The sequence below is a fragment of the Oryza sativa genome, chromosome 7, assembly GCF_034140825.1.
Source record: "Oryza sativa Japonica Group chromosome 7, ASM3414082v1".
Taxonomy (NCBI): Eukaryota; Viridiplantae; Streptophyta; class Magnoliopsida; order Poales; family Poaceae; genus Oryza; species Oryza sativa.
This window is the reverse complement of record NC_089041.1, coordinates 185273-191610: the sequence shown is the minus strand read 5'-3', so window position 1 is coordinate 191610 and position 6338 is coordinate 185273. Positions and strand designations below refer to the sequence as shown.

At 42.9% G+C, this 6338-nt stretch overlaps 1 pseudogene across 1 annotated transcript; it reads right to left on the bottom strand.

The window, feature by feature from the left end:
• Window positions 1–1626: 1626 nt before the first annotated feature.
• Window positions 1627–5464, bottom strand: LOC4342178 (uncharacterized; annotated as a pseudogene). Its single transcript, XR_010742663.1, has 3 exons — window positions 5319–5464; window positions 3435–5032; window positions 1627–3353 (listed from the first exon to the last, which is right to left on the bottom strand). The product of XR_010742663.1 is annotated as an uncharacterized protein (transcript).
• Between the last annotated feature and the right edge of the window lie 874 nt (window positions 5465–6338).

The following is a 6338-nucleotide window of genomic DNA, read 5'->3' as shown; positions in this document are numbered from 1 at the left end:
ATAGCATGTCACTTAGGAGTTTTTGAAAGTTACACTACAATTACATGCGAGTTAAAACATAATTACATCACGATTGCACGATATTTACATCTGTCGAATTTTTAGTTAAAATTCGACGAGAAATGTATAGCTACTCCCCGATTGAGGTTGATAGAAGATTGTCAACGATATGATTTCTTAAAAAAGCAACAGCTTAACAACCGAAGGAGCTAGGGAAGACAAATTTAAATTAAATGAAATTCGGAGGCACAATCATCAATTGTCATTGACTCGTGTTGACAAATTAAGAGAGGATTCACATAACATAATATAAAGAAAGAGTATGAGAGACATCAACATGCAGTGCAGGTCTCACATGCCAATTCAGCTGGTTAGACTAGATCAACCCAGTCACATCAGTAAAAACCACCTTCCCAAAAGCAAACATCGAGTGAGTCGTTTTGAGAGATTGCACCTACACTATATATATATATGGAAAAAGTATACTTTGACTCCCTCAACTATAGGCCGAGTATGAAACATGCCCTCCAACCGTAAAACCGGGTATATCACATCCCTCAATTGCTTAAACCGGTGCAAATCAACTACCAGGGCAGTATTGTGGGTGGTTTCGTCCGACGTGGAGGATTGACCCCGGTCAAAAAGCCGAGTCAGCACGGTAGTTGGGAATAAAAGCACACACCGGCGCGAGGGGCTTTATTCCCCAACCTTACCACCAACCATTCTCAGTGACTTAGGCGGCAGTGAGCTTGAGCAGCGCGGGCGGATATGGCCAGTTATCATAGCGAGGCATCTTCCGCTTCTTCCCGTCGCACATCAGCCTCGCCCATCCCGCATCGCATGGGGCCAATGGAGTATCAACCTACGGTGCTGTGCAGATGCAGAGCGAAGGCGGCACGATGGATCTCGTGGAGCCGTGACAACCCGGGGCGACGATACTACAAATGTCGCAATGCTCGAGTGAGTTTTTATTTTGATTCTCTTTGTTGGATTGGATTTCTCGTTGGGACTGATTTCTAGGGTTTGTGAACCTAAGACGGTGGATGCAATTTTTTTTGACTGGCATGAAGGGCCAACGAGCAGTTTTATCAGAGATCTGTTGAATGATTTGCGCGATGCGGTGTGGTCACTAAGGAGGGAGAAGGATGAACTTTTTGTTGCTGTTAGGGAAGGGCAAGCCATGGCTCGTGATGTAGATACAGCTAGGAGGGAGTTGGCAGCGTTGAAGAAGCATGTTGTTGAGACCGATGCAAAATTGGTTCTGTTGAAAGAACAAAACCGTAGGCTAGAGAAGGATAGGTGCGTGCTTTTTTTTTGTTTTACTGGCAATCTGTGGTCTGTTTGTCATGGTTTGGGTGATGAACTGAGTAGTATCAGTGAATGTTATTATGATGGAAGGTACTAAGAATGTCAGCTGAGATGTATGAGTGAATGTTGATGTAAGGTAGCAAGAATGGCTTGTAATATGTTTGAATGAATGGAATTATCTTTTGTAGTACAAAATGTGAGTGAATGTTGAATCTGGATGCAAATTGTCAAAGTTCATCATCACTGACTTTCAGATTGGGAGCAAAACAATCAGGAGTTAAATGAACTGTGTACATATACAAGTTATAAGACATAAAGTTGGGAAATTCATCACATAATAATATGCCATAAGTCTGGAATATAACACTTAATATCTTGCCTTTAAGTCTGGCAATTACATCACTAAATCAGCCATAGTCTGGCCATAAAGCAGCACACATACTTCAGGTCTGGCAATACAATGCCTCAGAACCTGACATGAAGTCTGGCAACTCACACAGAAGTCTGGCATTAAGTCTTACAAAACATCACAGGAACTTCAAGTCTGGCAATACAATGCCTTAGAATATTACACATAACATAACATAGCAAATGGCAACACAGTTTGCAACAGATGGCATCACAGCCTTCAACAAATGGCATCACAGTTTGGCAGATTCCCATGGAGGTATAAGTAGCAGTGGACCAGGAGTAGGTTTCTTTCCCTTGCCATTTCCTGGTTCTTGAGCTGATACAGAAACAGAAGCTTTCCCAGACTTGATCTATACTGATGCACTTGTCGATCCCTGGGATCCTGGTACAATGGCTTGCAAATTGACAGTAGCAGAACCACCTTGATGTGTTGCAACTCTTGTTGTTGCATTGACCCTAACAACTTGGAGTGCCTACAATATTTCAGAATTAGGTAAATGAATAAATGGTTTATTGTGCTATGAATGTAAAATTGACTGACACTTGACTAAACTTTTGGTTGCTAGGAATTTTTGTCTTTGACATGCTTGCAGCACTGATGGTGGCAGATGCAACTGACTTCCTCTTCCTGCTTTGAGTTGAGCTCTGTGGTGTGTTTCATAGCACTATATGTTGATCTGGGTTTGGAACTTGCTGAGGCCTTGAAGTGGTACTACCTTCACCATTATGCTTATCACAAGTAGATCTGTTGTGGCCTACTTGCATTTCCTACATCTGATGATTGTTCCAATCTTGCTTGCCCTAGTTGCTTTGGCAGGTTCATGAGCCTCTCTTCTCCTCTCTGTCTTTGGCGTTCCTGGCATCTTGATGTACCCAGGAGCATTTAGTGGTTGTCTATCATCCTCTGGCCAAGAGCTCATCCCTTCTAGTGGCTGTAGGCAGTGTGCATAAATCTTCTTAAATGTTTCCACTGAGTAGCAGTCAGCAATGTAACCATCAAGTTGGCTAGTCTTGTAGAATATGCAAGCAATAGCATGAGGGCAAGGCAATCCAGATAGCTGCCAATACCTGCATGAGCATTCCTTTTTGTCTAGCTGCACTGTAAATCTATGCTCATGATGTTTCACCTCATATGCCTCAGCCCCATTTGATATTGCATGACAAAATGCAAACTCGGCAATGTAAACATTCAACTTCTTTAATATACCAGGGCAAATAACTGTGTTCCATCTATTGGAGTTTGCTATTTGGTCCTTGATCCTAACCATTACTTTTCTTCTAATTGTCTCAAGCATGGTTATAATTGGGAAGAATCTTGCCTCTAGGATCCACTTGTTAAATGATTCACACAAGTTATTATCTACAGAATCACAATTTGAACCTACCTTGAACCAAGCTCTACTCAAATGTTGGGGATGTGTGTTCATGATGGCTTGTGCTCCTGCATGAGTGACCAGCACTAGTTGTGCCCTTGCCAAATTGAACAGCATGGTGCAAGAAGCTTTGGCACACCTCCAAAACTTCTTTTGTTATTCTTTGTCATGGAAGTGCTTCTTCCAGTTGGCATAGATGTGCCTAGCACAATTTCTATGTTCAGCCATTGGAGCCCATTTTTGAACAGCATTGAGAATCCCCTGCAAGCACAGATCAAGTCAGTACAAATGAAGACCTCATAAAAGACCATTATTATACACAACATATCAGCAATTTCATACCTTTTGTTGGTCTAAAATGAAGACCCACCCTTCCCCATCACCAACTTGCAAATCACTACTCAATAAATCCATGAACCAATCCCATTCCTCATTGTTTTCTTTGTGGACTACTGCCCAAGCAATTGGATACATTTGGTTATTTGCATCCCTTCCTAGAGCACAGATCAACTCTCCATTAGTTGCACCCTTGAAGAAACAACCATCAAGCCCTATAACTTTCCTGCAACCTGCTAGGAATCCTTTCTTCAGTGCACCTAAGCATATGTATATTCTCTTGAATACAGGTGGATCCATTCCCACCTCTCTGTTCACAACAATTGTGCTGCCTGGATTACTTCTAAGAAGCTCTAGCTGATAACTATACAACTTTTGGTACTGCCCTTTAGTTGCATCTAAAGCTGCCTTCATCACTAATTGCTTTGCTCTTTTTAGCTTCCCAATTGAAGCATCAGCAAACATCTCCTCTTGCACTGTAGCCTTCATGTGTGCCAAGTTCCATGAAGGGTTGGCAAATATAAACTTGCCATACTTCTCAGCTATCCTCCTTGAGGTCACAAGCTTATTATCTCTTCTGGGGGGGCATGCATGACAGTTGTCCAGAGTAGCTATCTGCCAACTGTCAGACCTTGAAGTCTTTGACAACAAACATACCCAAGGGCAGCTGGACCAGTCATATTTTGCCCTCACTCTTTTTGGATCACTTTTGATGAAGTTGATCACCTTCCTTTCACTCAAGGCATATCTTGTAATGGCTGCCCTGAACTGAGCTTTGGAGTTAAACTTCATCCCAAGTTCAAAATGTGGAACAGTTGAATCTTCCTTGAACCTTGCATAATTGCTTGCTCTAGTAGTAACCTCACCATCACTGCCTATCTCCTCTATGGACTCATCAGAGTCACCTTCTTCATTACCACCTTCTTCAGCACCATCCTGCATGACTGGATTGGTTTTATACCCCTCAAAAGCAACATCATCCAGAATGTTTGCTTGCCCTGCCTTTATCTTCTTCTTCAGTTGTTTGTACTGCTTTTTGATGCTCTCAGCCTCTTCCCCTTCATCTGATTCAGACTCATCCCCAGGAATGTAATCACTGTCTGTATCACTATCATCTTCTGCCTCAAAATTAAACATCTCTTCTTGCTGTTTGTAAACAACCAGCCTCTTCTCAGACTCAACATTGTCTTCCAATCCTTGGATAGCACCATGTTCTTCCTGCTCATGTATGCTTTGCAAATCTGGTTCACAATCTGAAACATCAACCAGAATTGGCTCCTCTGCATATATCTCAGCTACACCTCCCTCACAAATGCAGTCCGACATGAAATTGCACACCTTGTCGTCTACTAATGCCCGAAGCCCATCATCTAGCTCTCCCCCAGGCACCAACCAGTGAAGAAGCGTGCCATCCATTACTTCGTAGTGGTCTCGTAGATGTCCTACTAACTCAGGAAGGGACACTTTATCTCGGTCTATGTAAGACATTGCCTCCCTCCCACCACAATAACTCTTCTCTTTACCTTGCACAACAAAATTTCCCTTGAAATAAAACTGCACTGCAAGAGTGTCAAGTACGTTCATGGCTGCACCACTAGGGTTTCCTACATGCAAAACAGACAAAAAAAAAACCCTTGTCAATGCACGGATCAAACCTAAATCCACATCCCAACAACCTTTTGGAGGCACTACGAAATAAAATATTGCCAAACTCTAACCTGATCTACTAGTTTCCTACCTAAACAATGCCAAATCCACATCAAATCCAAGATAAAAGTACAGATCCACTACTATATAAAACAACACCCAAATAGATAAACCACACAAATGTGAAGGGGAGAAGGGGGAAGGGGGAGGTGGAAGGGGGGAAGGGAGGAGGAGGAGGCGTACCTGCACAGATCCAGATTCAGCCGACCAAACCGACCGCTGCGACGCCCTAGAGCGCCACCCTCCCTCGCCGCCCCCAGTGTCGCCTTCTTCTCGCCTTTCTCGTCTCCCCAGCACTTCTAGGGTTTTACTCGGACTGTAGGTGCGACAAAGAGAGGGGGAGGAGTTCGCGCGTTCTTAACTGAAACCCATGCTGACTCGGCTTTTTGACCGGGGTCAATCCGCCACGTCGGACGAAACCACCCACAATACTGCCTGGTAGTTGATTTGCACCGGTTTAAGAAATTGAGGGATGTGATATACCCAGTTTTACGGTTGGAGGGCATGTTTCATACTCGGTCCATAGTTGAGTGAGTCAAAGTATACTTTTTTCTATATATATCAACCATGGGCTTACATACGTACGTTTGACGGCCCACCCAATCTATTCTTATTGGACCGACAAGGGATTACGCGGCCCATAACTCTAGTGTCTCAAAACAAGCTAAGCCCAAAGAGAAACTGATCCTCTTTCTTTCTGTCTCTGTACTGTATATATCTGTGCCTACGGCAAAGAGAATTAGGCTGTGTTTACAACCTCTCTCCCTCGTTTTCCACGCGCACACTTTTCAAACTACTAAATGATGTGTTTTTTTACAAAAAATTTTTATACAAAAGTTGCTTAAAAAATCAAATTAATCTATTTTTTTAAAAAATTGCTAATACTTAATTAATCATGCGCTAATGGATCGCTCCGTTTTCCGTGGCGAGGGAATAAGCTCCCATCCCACTCATGCGAGCCCAGCCTTAGTTGCCTTGGCATGTCCAGCAGCTTAGCTCTGCTACTGCTGACAAGGATTAAGGGCAAAACGTACACAATCAATATACGTACCCTAGAGTAGTATATATATAATTGGAGCCTTGGAGGAGAAGGCAGCTGCCTTCTTAATTTGGACATGATAAATTTGGTTCCTTGAGTAGATCTTTAGTAGTAGTAAAAATGAAGATGGATCCAGTCTATCTGGGTGTGTTTTTGGGGAAAAG